Below are 17,082 nucleotides of genomic sequence, written 5' to 3' on the forward strand. Positions count from 1 at the left end.
ACCTTCTGAGAAAGACTTTTCCTCCTGAACCGAAAGAGGCACGTGAGAAGACAGCCCCTCCCTACCTCACCCCAGCTTTACCCTCTTTTCTCTGGGTGTTGTCGGGAGTGGACCTGGGTTCCAGAGCTCTGACAGCCACCTGTGGACACTAAGCTGGGCGGCGGAAGCCGGGGGTGGGGGGTGCTGAGGCGGGTGGAGCACAAACATAAAAAGAACCTGGGTTTCTTGCTGATGTTACTGAGCCATCGAGCCTACTCTGAGGCTGCCTGACTTCTCATTGTCATGGGACAATGGACGTGAACTGGGGCAAACTCCGGGAGATGGTGAAGGACAGGCAGGCCTGGCGTGCTGCAGTCCATGGGGTTAGGAAGAGTCGGACACGGCTGGGCGACTGAGCAGCAGCATGGAGCGTACGGTCACTTCTCTCCCGGCCCCAGTGGGAGAGAACCTGCCTGGCCCATCAGGAGACGCAGCTTCGATCCCGGGGTTGGGAAGATTCCCTGAAGGAGGAAATGGCAATCCACTCTGGTATTCTTTTTTTTTTTTTTAACATTTTTAAGAGTTTATTTGAGCAAAAACTGATTCGAATGGGCAGTGCCAAACAGAAAGTGGTTAGATTTGAAAGATGGTAACGATAACCCTTTATGCGAGACAGAATAAGAGACACAGATGCATAGAACAGTCTTATGGACTCTGAGGGAGAAGGTGAGGGTGGGACGTTCTGGGAGAATAGCATTGAAACATGTATATTATCATATGTGAAACAGAACACCATTCCATGTTCGATGCATGAGACAAATGCTCAGGGCCGGGGCAATGGGATGACCCAGAGGGATGGGATGGGGAGGGAGGTGGGAGGGGGGTCCAGGAAGGGGAACACATGTAAACCCATGGCTGATTCATGTCAATGTATGGCAGAAACTATTACAATATTGTAAAGTAATTAGCCCCCAACTAAAATAAATAAATTTATATTAAAAAAAAAAAAAAGAAACCAGGTGGAGCCAAGCCAGCATCTTCAGGCTGACAGGTGGGCAGAGAAACATCTGATGCAGGATGTCGTGGGCAAGGTGAAAAAGTAGGCATCCCCTTCCTGTTGCTGGTAAAGTGGCATTTACACAAACTTCTGTTAAATCAGTTAAACAAAGAGGCCATTAGACTGATGTGGCTCCAAAGTCCTGGTGGCCAATGTAAGCAAAACTAAAATCTAAGCCTATAAATGCCTCATGGTTACAAAATCAAAACGCTATGGACAGGCAATCACAAACAGCCATCTGAACTTTAAGCTATAATCAAATAACTTCCTTCCTTTGCTTCTGCCTAGATGTCCATCAGCAGACGAATGGATAAGGAAGCTGTGGTACATATACACAATGGAATATTACTCAGCCATTAAAAAAAAATACATTTGAATCGGTTCTATTGAGATGGATGAAACTGGAGCCCATTATACAGAGTGAAGTAAGCCAGAAAGAAAAACACCAATACAGTATACTAATGCACTCTGGTATTCTTACCTGGAGAATTCCACGGACAGAGGAGCCTGGCAGGCTATAGCCCATGGGGTTGCAAAGAGCTGGACACAACTGAAGCAACTTCAGTTCAGTTCAGTGCAGTTCGGTTCTTAGCACTGGCACTATCTTACATATATGAGAAGAACCATCCATGAAAAGCTTTGTTAGCATAAGGAAGCTGTGTGAAAACATACTATTTTTATAACAAACTTTCAGAAATCACCAATAATAACATTTTTCTAAAAGGGTCTAGTAGCCAGCATGCGTATCCTTCCCTGTCACTGGTAAATACTGGAATTTCTTGTGGTAGCACAAATGGCTTTCAAGTCCAGTCAGACTGAGGCAAACTATCATGTGTTTCACAATAATGATGGACTACCAACGGCAGAACACAGGGGTGTGGTTCAAGCAACCCCCAGGTAGACTGCACCCACTAAATGGTCACAGCTGAGCATGCAGTTTATAGAAAGGCGGGTCAGGACCACTGCGTACCTGGAAATGGACCCACCAGTAGTTCTGGCCAGACCCCCATCAACTCCAGGTGGGTTGGCCAGGGCATGGTGTTCCTTGGCATCAGGAACATGAGCTCCGCCAGCATCCAGGACGCCCTGGTCACTGTTCGTAGCCGCGAGCTCTGCAGCTGACATGGACGTCTAGCTGGGCAGCACCTTCCTGACCATGTCCAGCATGTCCCGCACCATCTGGGCTGCTCAGCGGGGGGCCAGAATGAAGACACGGGGCTTCCTGGTGTGGTGGGTCCACAGCTCGGGTATTTGTCAGTTATCTTTTGGTCGTGAAAGAGAGAAATCCAAATCTGAACTGGCTTTAAACAAAGAAGGGAATGAATGACTTCCACTTCAAGGATGGTGTTATCAGGAATGGCTTTCTCTCTCTCTCTGGTCTGATTTAGGAAAAGATTTATTTCATCAAGCTAACATTTTAAGTTTAGTTTTTTTCATCTATGTTATTAAGGCACATATATTAAAGAGCTATATAATTCTGCAAGGTTTGTTATCAATGAGAGTGATCGCCCCACTTCTATTTTCCAGACCCAGAAGGAATTGTGGTGTACTTATGATTAGACAAATATTCAGTGGTCATGTTGCACCATAGGATATTCTGATTACCTTTCCTGTTCTGCACAACCTTTTGTTTCCATTAGTGTTAAAAGTTTTCCTTTTCTATCTACTTACTTATCTGTGTATTAATTCATCTGAATGAGTTAACACCAGTTGTGTAAATCTCTCCTCAATGTATTCAAACACTTCACAACTTCTATTGATTTTACCCTCCAAAGAAGATTCTTCAGCGTAGATTGGAGCAGCTGAGGAGCTACTGTCTTAGGATGTCTTCACATCATCCTGGGCCTTTCTTATGTTTCTTCCTTATGGCAGATCCCCTGGTTTTATAGATCTTATGTCTTCACTTCCTGGTTTATTCCCCATCTTCCACTACTTTTTTTGTATAGTAGATTCCTATGACAAAGTAGAAGGAAAGTACATTTTAAGATCTGTGTATCCTTCTACTTTATTGATTTGAGTTTAAAATTCTAGGCTGGGTAGACTATGACTCAGCAGAGATCAGTTCAGTTCAGTTCAGTCACTCAGTCGTGTCCGACTCTTTGCGACCCCATGAATTGCAGCACGCCAGGCCTCTCTATCCATCACCAACTCCCGGAGTCTACCCAAACCCATGTCCATTGAGTCGGTGATGCCATCCAACCATCTCATCCTCTGTCATCCCCTTCTCCTCCCGCCCCCAATCCTACCCAGCATTAGGGTCATATGTGTAAAAACTGGGGGGAATTTTGGGGACTTCCCTGTTGGCCCAGTGGCTAAGGCTCTATACTCCCAGTGCAGAGGGTGTGAGTTCCATGCCTGCTCAGGGAACTAGATCCCACACGCAGCAACTGAGAGTCTGTACCCCCAAACTAAAGATCCTGTGGGCCACAACTAAGGACCAGTGTGACCAAATAAGTAAATAAATATTAAATGAAAAAAAAAAAAAAAACTTGGGTGAATCCCAAAGACACTAGGTTGAGTGAGGGAAGCCAGTCTCAAAATGTTACATGTTGTAGGAGTCCATTTATATGACACTCTCTAAAAGACAAAACAACGGTGACAGAGGACAGATCAGTGAGTGCCAGGGTTTAAGAGCGAGGGGAAGCTTTGAGTACAAATGGACAACACCAGGGAGATTTAGAGGGGGATGGAAATCTTCGGTATCCTGATTGTGGCGCTGGTCACCAAAGTCTATAGCTGTGTTGAAATGCATAGGCCTGGACTTTCCTGGTGGTGCAGGGGACAGGAATCTGCCTGCCAAGGCAGGGCACATGGGTTTGATCCCTGGTCTGGGGAGATCCCACACGCCACAGGGCAATGAGCCCACGCACCACAACTATTGAGCCCGCGCTCTAGGGCCTGTGAGCTGCAGCTCCTGAGGCCCACGCACTCTAGGGCTGTGCTCCGCTGCGAGAAAGGCCATCGTGATGAGAGGCCTGCCCACAACCGCAGAGCAGCACCCGAAAGTACAGAATGCACACGCAAAGCAACGAAGACCCAGCACAACCAACAATAGATGAATAAACTCACAGAACTGCACACGGACAGAAAAAAGTCATTACCTGTATTATAAAACAAAAACAAAAGAAACATTCTAAGTTGTAATTCTAATTGATTCTGGTTGTTGGAGGTGGTGTGTCCTGCAGTCACCATGACCACCAAATTAGCAAATACCGAGCCCCCACTTCTAGGGGAAACACAGAGTTAGGTTCCTTTGAGCCCCTAGGCGTGATATTTTCATCAACACACCAATGCATAACCTTATTTTATGTGTTTCTATTGAAAGACAGCTTATATATTGTTTATGGATTAGCACTGAACTCTGCCAACTGTTAATTGTGTGTGTATGCATGCTAAGTCACTTCAGGCATGTCCAACTCTGCGATACTATGGACTGTAGCCTGCCAGGCTCCTCTGACCCTGGGATTCTCCAGGCAAGAATACTGGAGTGGGTAACCATTCCCTTCTCCAGGGGATCTTCCCCACCCAGGGATCAAACCCAGGTCTCTGGCACTGCAGGTGGATTCTTTACCATCTGAGCCACCAGGGAAGCCCAAGCTACTACTTACGCCTAAGTAAAGTTTACATGCCACACCGATGTTAGCCACAGGGCACAAGGCAGCTCCACTGTTCTTGGGTTTCTCATGTTGATGATCGTATGTCTGATACCATTATGACTGTTGTACTTTTAGATGAAAATTTTGTATTTTTTTCCTACCAGCTTTCAGCTACCTTTCCCTGTCCCTTTGTAATCTGAATTGTAATGATATTTATTGTTTGGGTCTATTTCTACCCACTGCATGGATCTTGGCTGCCTAATTATTGAGTAATTCATGTCCTCTGGTCCCAGGATATTTTATTGCATTTTCCCCGTCCCTGCCGTCTCCTCTGCTCTCGTACTGGACGCCCAGTATCTGGCGTTGGAGCTCCAGCCCTGTGCCTCTCCTTTTCTGTTTTCTTTTAAATTATTTATTTCTTTATTTTTAAAATTTGGCTTTGCTGTGGCTTTGTTGCCTGGAAAATCCCATGGACAGAGGAGCCTGGTGGACTACAGTCCATGGGGTCACGAAGAGTTGGACATGACTGAACACACACGTACACACGAGAGAATCCTCAGAAAAGGCAAAATCATGGCTCTTTCTGTGTCCCAACTGTGGTGGTGGTTATACAAATTTATATGTGAGATAACACTTATAGGATTGTACATATATTGTACAAAAACCATCAAGTTATCTGTATTTTAAATTAAAAAAATGAATTAGTGAATAATTTAAGGGAAGGCTTCAGCTCAGTTCAGTTCAATTGCTCAGTCGTGTCCAACTTTTTGTGACCCTTTGGACTGCAGCACGCCAGGCCTCCCTGTCCATCACCAACTCCTGGAGTTTACTCAAACTCATGCCCATCGAGTTGGTGATACCATCCAACCATCTCTTTCATCCTCTCTCATCCCCTTCACCTCCTGCCTTCAATCTTTCCCAGCATCAGGGTCTTTTCCAATGAGTCAGTTCTTCGCATCAGGTGGCCAAAATATTGAAGTTTCAGCTTCAGCATCAGTCCTTCTAATGAATATTCAGGACTGATTTCCTTTAGGATGGACTGGTTGGATCTCCTTGCAGTCCCAGGGACTCTCAAGAGTCTTCTCCAACACCACAGTTCAAAAGCATCAATTCTTCGGCACTCAGCTTTCTTTATAGGGAAGGCTTAAAAGGTGTATAATCTGAACCCCTAGAACTGGGCTCTGTGGAGGTGAGATTGAGGTTCAGAGAGGGAGTATGTGTGTTGATAGAGATTCTATACACCCCTCCTTCTCTGACAGTGTATTGGGGGCAAGTCAGTTCCTAATTTCCCATTTCTCCTCCTGTGTGGTCAGAGTAATGCCCTCCCCTTCCGAGATGTCCTTATTCCTGGAAACTGTGGACCTGTTACCTTACTTGGCAAAAAGGACTTTGCAGATGTGATGAGATGAAGGATCTTGAGTTGGGGAGATGACCCTGGACTGCCTGGGTGGGTCTAGTGTAACCACGAGGGTCCTTATATCAGGGAGGTGGGAGGAGATGTGGTGACAGAGAAGATGTAGAGAAAGAGAGAGATCTGAAGATGCTATGTGACCAGATTTCAAGATGGAGGAAGGGGCCACAAGTGCAGGAGTGCCGTCAGCCTCTAGAGACTGGAAAAGACCAGGAAATGGATTCTTCCACTGAACCTGCAAAAAGAACGCTGCCCTGCCGACACCTTGGTTCTAGGACTTCTGATCTCCAGAACTATAAGATAATAAGCCACTAAGGATTTTTTAAAATTTTTATTTACTGATTTACAGCTGCATGCGGGCCTTCTCCAGCTGTGGCGAGTAGGGGGGCTGCTCTCTGTTGCAGCGCGTGGGCTCCTCATCGCAGGGGCTTCTCTCGTTTTGGAGCACAGGCTCCAGGTTCACAGGCTTCAGGAACTGCAGCATCATTGTAGCTCACGGGCTTAGTTGCTCTGTGGCATGGGGATCTTCCGGGACCAGGGATCAAACCCTTGTCTCCTGCATTGGCAGACAGATTCTTAACCGCTGGGTCACCAGGGAGGGCCCCACTTAGTGTTCCAAAGCCACTAAATGGCGGTGATTTGTTACAGCAGAATTAGGAAACCAGCACACCTCTATTCATACGTTCATTCAATGTTCCTGGTTTGTGAATGTCTGTTCTTTGGATCCTCCTTTGAACTGGTTCTAATACCTCCACAAGGAGCCAGACCCTGGCTAATCCCTTGAATTTAGTCCAGTGAGACTGAGTTTGGACTTGTGACCTCCCTGGCTGTGAGACAGTACGTTTGTGAGGCTTTCAGCCACTGGCTTTGTGGTAATCTGGTACAGCTGCGAGGGGAAACTTTCCTCTGCTTTGGGACACAAAGGGAATATTAGTGCCAGTGCCTGAGATGGAGAGGTGGGTGTGGAGAAGTGCTTCAGCAATTCACTAACCTAATAACTTAAAGTGAACGCTGCAGCCTGAATTAAAGCAAGCTTCTGCATCAGGATCACTTACGTGGTTTTCAAAATGCATTCAAGCCCCCAAACTCCTCTTACTGTAACAGAAATTCAACTAAAAGTATGAGAAACAAGGATCTCCTTGGGTCAGCATTTCTGTCTGACCATAGTACATAAAAGGTTCCGGAGAGCTCCTATAGTCAACGGAAACAAAGTTGGTGTTAATGAGGCCACGTCCAGGAGGTGTCAGAGGCAGAAGAGAGGTTATACAGGGATGGCCACTGACTTTACTCTCTTTTACCACATTGAAAAGATGACTCGATGGTTGAAACATCACAACTGACTTCCTTTTTGATTTTTACCAGAGATTCCATTGTTCGCTTCATTTTTTTTGTTGGCAGATATGTGACATATTTTTTCCAAAAAACTTATTCAGCACTTGAAGGTGTCGTTATTCTTTAGTCCTGTGTCCTAGCATATTTGGCTCAAGTTTTAAAGAGGATGACTTTGGTGAGTATACTTGGCTGACTGGCCTCGAGTAACAAGGGAAAACAAAAGTGGGCAGAACTGACCAAGAAGCTTTCAACAAGGTCTCGTAACAGCTCATTTCTGGCACACATTTCACTTTTTTTTTTTTTCTTAAAGCCTTCCAACCTGGGAAATGCTGAAAGAGGTACACAGATAACTTAGTTTAGGGCACAGTTTCTATTGTGAGTTGAACTGTGTACCCCCCAAAAGTTATGTTGGTTGAATCCCCCAGGGAGCTCTGGAGACAGTTCAGTTCATTCGCTCACTCATGTCCGACTCTCTGCGACCCCATGGACTGCGGCACGCCAGGCCTCCCTGTCCATCACCAACTCCCGGAGCTTGCTCAAACTCATGTCCACCGAGTCGGTGATGCTATCCAACCATCTCATCCTCTGTTGTCCCCTTCTCCTCCTGCCCTCAATCTTTCCCAGCATCAGGGTCTTTTCCAATGAGTCAGTTCTTCACATCAGGTGGCCAAAGTATTGGAGTTTCAACATCAGTGTCAGTCCTTCCAATGAATATTCAGGACTGATTTCTTTTAGGATGGACTGGTTTGACTGGAGACAGTTAGGCTGCTGTAACAAAAATGCTATAGCCTGGGGAGATTTCAACAACATCAGTTTGTCCTTCACACTCTTAGAAGTTGGGAAGTCCAAGATCAAGGTGCTGGCCAATACGGTTCCTTGTGAGAGCTATCTGTCTGGTTTGTAAATACGTAGATGTCTTCTTGCTGAATTCTCACGTTGCAGACAGACAGAGAGACAGAGAGAGAAACAGGAAGACACAAACACTGAGCGCATAACGGCTTCTAGACCTGCTCTGTTCAAGATGGCAGCCCCGAGCCACATGTGGCCATTGAGCCGCTGAAATGTGGTTTAGTCCAAATTGAAATGCACTGTAAGTGTGAAATGCACACTGAATTTTGAACACTTAGTACCAAAAAAAGAATGTGAAATACCTCACTAGTAATTTTTAACATTGACTACATAATGAAATGGTATATATTTACTCTAAGACTAAATGAAACGCATAATCAAAATTGTTTCCACCTGTTTATTTTTACTTTTGTAAAGAGTAGCCAATAGAAACTTTTAAGTGACAGAGATGGATCGCATTATATTTCCATTAGACAAAGCCGGTTTATATTCTTGCACTTGGTTGTTAGTGAAGAGGGTTTGTTAAGGCATTTCTCTGTGTGTGTTAGTCTCTTAGTCACGTCCAACTCTTTGCGGCCCCGTGGACTGTAGCCCAGGCAAAAATAGTGGTGTGGGTAGCCATTCCCTTCTCCAGGGGATCTTCCTGACCCAGGGATTGAACCCCGGTCTCCTGCATTGCAGGGGGATTCTTTATGATCTCACCCACTAGAGAAGCCCAAGACATTGCTAGCTCTGCCTAATCCCAGGCAAAACTGGCTTGGAAAGCTTGAAATGGGAAAAGCCCAAGTGTGACGCTGTTGGAAGTAGGTGCCTGTTGGGAGTCTGTGTGCAGGAAAATGGGAAAAAGATGCTCAGGAATACAACACACTCACATCATGCGTTCTCATCTGTGCAGTACTTACTATGGCTTAGCTTTATTTTCATTTATAAGAACTTCCTTTAAAACAAAAGTTCACCATGAGCAATACTACTGGGGTATCACAGGCTTGGCACATTAATGATATTTCTAGGATACATTAAAATAACAATTAAAATGGAATCAGTTATCTCCCGTCCCACTGAAGGTGCACATATTGGAACATTCTGGCAGAAACCAAGTTTGCTAATCTTCAGCAAAGGAATTCTTTTGAAAGAATAGTCAGTCATTCTCTGATATGTTTAATTATGGCTTTCCTTCTCTTCCATTTTATGAAGCCATTTGAATTCTTCCAATGTGTTACTTTGACACTTAACTCAGTGTTTATGCAACAGTCATAAAAATTAATTCTCTTCCTTCTTGAAACTATTTAAAATCCTCATCCTTGGCCTGCCTTATTGACATGTGCACATTAAAGTATGACTGTGTGACAATAATAATTTCACAACAATGAATAAATGTCAAATTAATTATGTTAAAATAGTAATTTGTCTGCTTCCTTTCTAATATGTATAATTATTAATTTGGGGGGAAGTGTGATGGAAATATTAAGTATATTGTCAGAGCTGAGGTTCAACCTCTGAAGTGGTGTTTACTTTTTCTTCTGAAATGTATTATGTGGGAGCTTCCTTTTTGTCCAAATCTGTTACTTTGTGGTCAATAAGTTCTAGGGAAATTCCAGACAATGTCTTAGGTTTCAAATCAGTGGCTAGGACATGGCAATGGCAATATTACCAGAACTTTCTGTTCATGAAAAGTTTGAGGCATTTTTTCAGTGGGAGAAGAGGCAGGGCTTTCTTTCTGTCATGATAAGGATTGTACCATCTTCTAATTTTGTTTGTTTGCCGGAACACCTATGAGGCTAAAAATAGAAAACATATGTGCTTCTCTTCATTCTTTAAATATTACCTTGAATGTATATCCTTAATGAATTCTTCCCAATTTAGTCTTAACATTTTTGTTAGTGTACCTTGCCATCATCTAAAATGATATGAACTGAATCTCTCTCTTGTTTTTGTAATTATACTTAGCTTATAACTTATTCATGAATAATTTTTCATGTATGTATTTCCATCAGTTCAGTTCAGTCGCTCAGTTGTGTCCAACTCTGCGACTCCATGGACTGCAGCATGTGAGGCTTCCCTGTCCATCACCAGCTCCTGGAGTTTACTCAAACTCATGTCCATCGAGTAGGTGATGCCACCCAACCATCTCATTCTCTGTTGTCCCCTTCTCTTCCTGCCTTAAGTCTTTCTCAGCATCAGGGTCTTTTCAAATGAATCAGGTCTTTGCATCAGGTGGCCAAAGTATTGGAGTTTCAGCTTCAGCATCAGTCCTTCCAATGAATATTCAGGACTGATTTCCATTAGGATGGACTGGTTGGATCTCCTTGCAGTCCAAGGGACTCTCAAGGGTCTTCTCTAACACCACAGTTCAAAAGCATTAATTCTTCGGCACTCAGCTTTCTTTATAGTCCAACTCTCACATCCATACACGACTACCGGAAAAACCATAGCCTTGACTAGACAGACCTTTGTTGGCAAAGTAATGTCTCTGCTTTTTAACATGCTGTCTAGGTTGGTCATAACTTTCTTTCCAAGGAGTAAGTGCCTTTTAATTTCATGGCTGCAGTCACCATCTGCAGTGATTTTGGAGCCCAAGAAAATAAAGTCAGCCACTGTTTCCACTGTTTCCCCATCTATTTGCCATGAAGTGATGGGACTGGATGCCATGATCTTTTCTGAATGTTGAGCTTTAAGCTAACTTTTTCACTCTCCTCTTTCACTTTCATCAAGAGGCTCCTTAGTTCTTCACTTTCTGCCATAAGGGTGGTGTCATCTGCATATCTGAGGCTACTGATATTTCTCCCAGAAATCTTGATTCCAGCTTGTGCTTCATCCAGCCCAGCATTTCACATGATGTACATTGCACAGAAGTTAAATAAGCAGGGTGACAATATATACCCTTGACGTACTCCTTTTCCTATTTGGAACCAGTCTGTTGTTCCACGTCCAGTTCTAACTGTTGCGTCCTGACCTGCATACAGATTTCTCAGGAGGCAGGTCAGGTGGTCTGGTATTCCCATCTCTTTCAGGATTTTCCACAGTTTGTTGTGATCCACACAGTCAGAGGCTTTGGCATAGTCAATAAAGCAGAAGTAGATGTTTTTCTGGAATTCTCTTGCTTTTTCAATGATCCAGTGGATGTTGGCAATTTGATCTCTGGTTCTTCTGCCTTTTCTCAGTCCAGCTTGAACATCGTGAAGTTCACAGTTCGCATACTGTTGAAGCCTGGCTTGGAGAATTTTGAGCATTACTTTGCTAGCGTATGAGATGAGTACAATTGTGGGGTAGTTTGGACATGATGTCCCGTAGCATATTGGGCACCTACTGACCTGGGGAGTTCATCTTTCAGTGTCCTATCTTTTTGCCTTTTCATACTGTTCATGGGGTTCTCAAGGCAGGAATACTGAAATGGTTTGCCATTCCCTTCTCCAGTGGACCATGTTTTGTCAGAACTCTCCACCATGTCCCATCCGTCTTGGGTGGCCCTACACGGCATGACTCATAGCTCATTGAGTTAGACAAGGCTGTGGTCCATGCGATCAGATTGGTTAGTTTTCTGTGATTGTGGTTTTCAGTCTGTCTGCCCTCTGATGGAGAAGGATAAGAGGCTTATGGAAGCTTCCTGATGGGAGAGACTGACTGAGGGGGAAACAGCCTCTTGTTCTGATGGGGGGGGGGGGCCCTGCTCAGTAAATCTTTAATCCAATTTTCTGTTGATGGGCGGGGCTATGTTCCCTTCCTGTTGTTTGACCTGAGGCCAAACTATGGTGGAGATATCAAAGATAATGGCGACCTCCTTCAAATGCGACCTCCTTCCAAAGCTCCCACGCACGCACTGCTACACTCAGTGCCCCTGACCCTGCAGCAGGCCACCGCCGACTACGCCTCTGCCAGAGACTCCTGGACACTCACGGGCAAGTCTGGGTCAGTCTCTTGTGGGGTCACTGCTCCTTTCTCCTGGGTCCTGGAGCACAAGGTTTTGTTGTGCCCTCCAAGAGTCTGTTTCCCCCTCCTGTGTAAGTTCTGGCGGCTCTATGGTGGGGTTAATGGTGACCTCCTCCAGAGGGCTTATGCCACACCCAGGTCTGCTGCACCCAGAGCCCCTGCCCCTGCGGCAGGCCACTGCTGACCCGTTCCTCTGCAGGAAACACTCAGACACAGTTCCGTCTCAGTCTCTGTGGGGTCCCTGGGTCCTGGTGGGCACAAGATATGTTTGAGCCCTCCGAGCGTCTCTGGCGGGAATGGGGTTTGATTCTAAACGTGAATTCGCCCCTCCTACCATCTTGTTGGGGCTTCTCCTTTGCTCTTGGACATGGGGTACCTTTTTTGGTGGGATCCCACATTCTCCAGTCAATGGTTATTCAGCAGTGAGTTGTAGTTTTGGAGTTCTCACAGGAGAAGATGAACGCACGTCCTTCTACTCCGCCATCTTTCGCCAAACTCAGCCTTAATTACTCCGAGCCTCGCCTCCAGAGAGACAGCGAGGGGCCCTGTGGCCCCCTGGGTCACCACCGCTGCCGCTTTCTGCAGAAAGATGTATTCTCACAATACTTCCTAATTGAAGATGGATTTGGTGAAAAACATTGTGGATATAAATGGGGTCTGTGGATGTAAACAAGGGTCCTGGCAGATCGAAGATTGGCTCTCAAACTCCTCTCTCCTGTGATATGGTAGCATTGCAAAGGTTCTTACTAGAAATCACAAGGTGCCACATTTGGCACGATTTTCCTGAAGGCAAAAAATATTGCATTAAAATATTATTTATCTTGATTACTGACCTTTTTGTTGCCTCCTTAAATGTTTTACCTGAGATGAGTGTCTCGCCTCTTTGTAAACTTAGCCCTGCTTCTGCGCTCTTTCCTGATAACTTGAAGTAAAGGCGGCACGGTCTTACCGATTCTTGATAATTCTTGAATTTGGATAATGAGTTTATGGGATGTCAGACTTGTGTATTTTGAATTTTCCAATAAAACATACAACTTTACAAATATAATACAAATACTAATATATGTGTAACAGAAAAGCTTTGTCATATTGCTCTACTTACACATTACGTTTGGGAAAAGTGAAAGTCACTCTGTCGTGTCCGACTCTTTGCGACACCATGGACTGTAGCCCACCAGGCTCCTCTGTCCATGGAATTCCCCAGGTCAGAATACTGGAGTGGGTAGCCGTTTCCTTCTCCAGGGGATCTTCCGAACCCAGGGATCGAACACAGGTCTCCCACATTGCAGGTGAATTTTTTACTTTCTGAGTCACCACGGAAGCTATTATGTATATAAATGTAAGTATTAACTATAACATTTCTTCTTATATTTAAAGTTACACATTTATATTGTAAAAATTTGGAAAATATCTTTGCAAGTATAATGAAAAAAACTAAATCTCATCTCTCAGAGGATCCCTGATGATGTTTTTATATATTGCAGTCCTATATTTTGCACGCGTGTGTGTAGGCTTCCCAGGTGTATATATATACACCACACCTTCTTTATCCATTCCTCTGTTGATAGACATTTGGGTTGTTTCCAAGACTTGGCTATTGTAAACAGTGCTGCAGTGAACACTGGGGCACCCCCCCCCCTTTTTTTTTAAGAATATTCATTTATTTATTTGGCTATACAGGGTCTCAGTTGTGGCATGGGGGATCTAGTTTCTTGACTAGAGATCAAACCCAGGCCCCATGCATTGGGAGCACAGAGTCTTAGCCACTGCATCACCAGGGAAGTCCCAGGGCACTTTCTTAGCATTAAAAAAAGCATTTTTTTTTTTTTTTTTGGCTACACCATGAGACATTCCCTGACCAGGAATTGAACCCACACCCCTGGCAGTGAGAGCATGGAGCCCTAACCACTGGACCACCAGGGAATTCCAGCACCTTCTACTTTTGCTTACCAATTAATGTCATTAAGCATTCACAGAATGATTAAAAATAACTTCTTTTATGTCTAATTCTGTTTTATGTGTATGTGTTCTGTTCATATAAAAAGAACATGTTAATTTTAGAAAATTCTATGTTTACATGTGAATGTGCGCTTCCGAAGAACCATCATACTATAAATACTATGTTGAATTATATATTTTTATGGAACAAGAAATCATGAGTATTTTTCCATGTCAGTGATATTCCGTGATCTTTAATGGCTACCTGTATCCCATCGGATGAACACAGATTGATGTGTTGGTTTAGAACACAGGTTTTGGCAGCTTGTCCATCTGTTCTGACCCCTCCACTACTCTTTACTAGTCGCAGATCTTAAACAAGTGAAGAAACAACTCATGTCTCTGTTTTCTTACCTGTAAAGGTAGAAAGAAACTGTGTATCTTATAGGGTTGTTCTAAGAGTACAGGACAGAATGTTTATTAAGCCCCTGGATCTTAATGGATCAATGCCTAGTTCCAATCCATAGTTCTAATGCCTAGTTCTAATCCATAAAGGTAAGATTAATAAAAATAATAAGTCATCTAATCCTCTCTGACCAGATGTTTAGGCTGTTTCCTACTCTTTGCTTTTTAAAGTGGTGCTGTTAGTATAAACTCTTTTCTTAGGCTAAATTTTTGTAAGTTGAAATATTGGATTTAAGAACACAAGTGTTTGTGAAGCTCAAGCTATATAATGCAGACATGCTTTTTATAAAGGTGATGCCGATTTCTGTTCCCACCATCAGCTGAAATATTTTAAATATCCTTTTTGCCATGTTGGATACTATGATTATTATTAGTTTACATTTTTTTCATTAGACATTCATGTCGTTTTCCTTTTCTAGTTGCTGCTACTTGCACTTATTTTAATATTATCCCCTTATATCTCACATAAATGAAATCTTTTTTCATTGTTTGCTGAACCAGTGCACAGACAAAATGAGTATTGTTTAACGCGATATGGGGTCTTTTGTTTAAACGAGTGAAATGGACACAGGTAAAAAAGTGAATGCTCTCTCTCTTGTACCATGCTCACTACAATAACTGTTAACAGGTTTTTTGGTATCCTCTGGACCCTTTAAATAATCATTTGAAAAATAGTAAAGCAGGCAAATAATATATTCTTGCTGTAAAAATGCAAGCAATGTTCAAATATATCTATGAATGCTTATTTAAAAATGACATCTTACTATTCTTACTGAATGTAGAACACTCTTTGCCTTCGACACTAAGTCACGCATAAACTTCCACACTGGTGTACCCAGATTGCCTCAATTTTTCAAAATGTCTGCAAAGCATTCTATATCTCAATTATATGACTCTAATCAATATTTATTAGTCATTCCCTATTGATGGAGACCTGTCTCCAATTTGTTAATATTACATTTTGGTACATTCAACATCTTTGTACCTATTTTTGCTCGTTTGATTGTTGATAAATATCTCAATGTTCAATTGTTGGAATGATTTTTTTAAAATGCTAAAGCTGTCAGTAAGCAAAGACAGATAAGCTAAGATGTGAGGAAATACAGTTATCTCTCATTCCCTGCCCACCCCCACCACCAAGGGGTTGTCTGAGGTATTCTAACATAAATAACACATGTGCTTAATTAGAAAAAACAAGTCATTTCCACCCAAATTTCAGTTTTAAATTCTTATTTACAAACATTAATTTTATCCTATTTCTTCCTGGCTTTGTAGTAAAGCTTAATTTTTAACTGTAACCTAAACAACCTTTAAAACAAATCATTTATCCCAAAGGGTGGCTATGTCATAATTGCCTGGTTATTCGGATGATGGATGCATCATATCTGAAAACAAACTAGTTATCTTGTGAAATTTATTTCAACATGCATTATCTAAACCACCAAAGATGAGAACAGTGCATGGATAAATATGATAAAAATATGATGGATTTAGAAGCGCAATGCTCAGGTTTAGTATTTAGTCATTTTTATTATATTGTTGGCTCAAAAATGTAAAAGAAGACCAGCAGAGGAACTGTTAACGCATTTTCAAATGTGTGCCTGTTCTCTTGCCTGGGAAGGAGTAATTCTAGCCTATGAGCTCCTGAATGCTTTACAAGGAATAGAAACCAAGTGGGAAAAGCAGGTTCTATATTTTAATGCTGACATCCTCATAGGAAAAAAAAATTAAAGATTCAGAATACTTGGCTGTGATTCAGTACCTAAACACTTCCTGGCGTTTTTCAGAATTCCCTGGAGACCCATAAAAGCTTCTGTGCTGGAGGTACCCATTGTCGCTGTACACTTAGGCCAGTTTATCAAACTAACGAGCTCAAGAGTGATGCTATTTCCAGGTTCAACTCCATGAGGGAAGAACAGAGAGAAAACAAAACCAAAATTCAGACAGAAGAGTAATCCTAAGGGCCAGCCTGACAAAAAATTTATTAACTCATACACACCAAATCTTACCCAGAGTAATATTCTTTGTGGAGATTTTACTCAACAAATCTTATGCCAGTTCCTCCAGTCAAAGCATTATAGATAAAGCAATGTGGTTTTTACACTGGGTGATGTTTATTGATATAGACTTAAAAAACAGTACTGTATGGCTTCTTCCACTAGCATAATATTTGCAAACAACTGTAAAACGCATAGAATGTATTTTTCTTTTGTTAGGTGCCTAATGCCTTAAAAAAATTAACAGAAAGAGAAGGAAGTCCTAAAATTCATTTAGACGAAATTTTTCTCTGTCTTGTAATTTGAATGATGGGTAAAATTGCGGGGGGGGGGATAGTGAGTTTCTGTGTAATTTGTGTCTTCAAAACAACCACTGTATTAGAACATGAGATACAGTATCAACAGATAATAGAAAATGGAACTTATACAAATGTGTATTTCTTAAAAGCTTTTGTTATCTGTTATTTTCTGTGTATGCAAAATTTAGTCACATGTTGGATACACTTATGTTGATAGTAACATATCATATAA

General features: G+C 42.7%; 1 protein-coding gene across 3 annotated transcripts in view; it reads right to left on the minus strand.

Moving 5' to 3' along the window:
• The window catches only part of ZFP64 (ZFP64 zinc finger protein), a 142,563-nt gene that overhangs the window by 87,253 nt on the left and 38,228 nt on the right, over positions 1 to 17,082 (minus strand). For 2 of the 3 annotated variants that reach the window (XM_081557292.1, XM_081557284.1), the window contains exons 4-5: positions 2,803 to 2,989; positions 1,518 to 1,636 (exon numbers count right to left, since the gene is read on the minus strand). The gene's annotated coding sequence lies outside the window, so the exon portion shown is untranslated. Of the gene's footprint in view, positions 1 to 1,517; positions 2,990 to 17,082 lie in introns of all 3 variants that reach the window. The other variant, XM_081557293.1, reaches the window with a different exon arrangement.

The sequence above is a fragment of the Giraffa tippelskirchi genome, chromosome 13 (assembly GCF_054371585.1).
Source record: "Giraffa tippelskirchi isolate mGirTip1 chromosome 13, T2T-mGirTip1v1.2.pri, whole genome shotgun sequence".
Classification (NCBI taxonomy): Eukaryota; Metazoa; Chordata; class Mammalia; order Artiodactyla; family Giraffidae; genus Giraffa; species Giraffa tippelskirchi.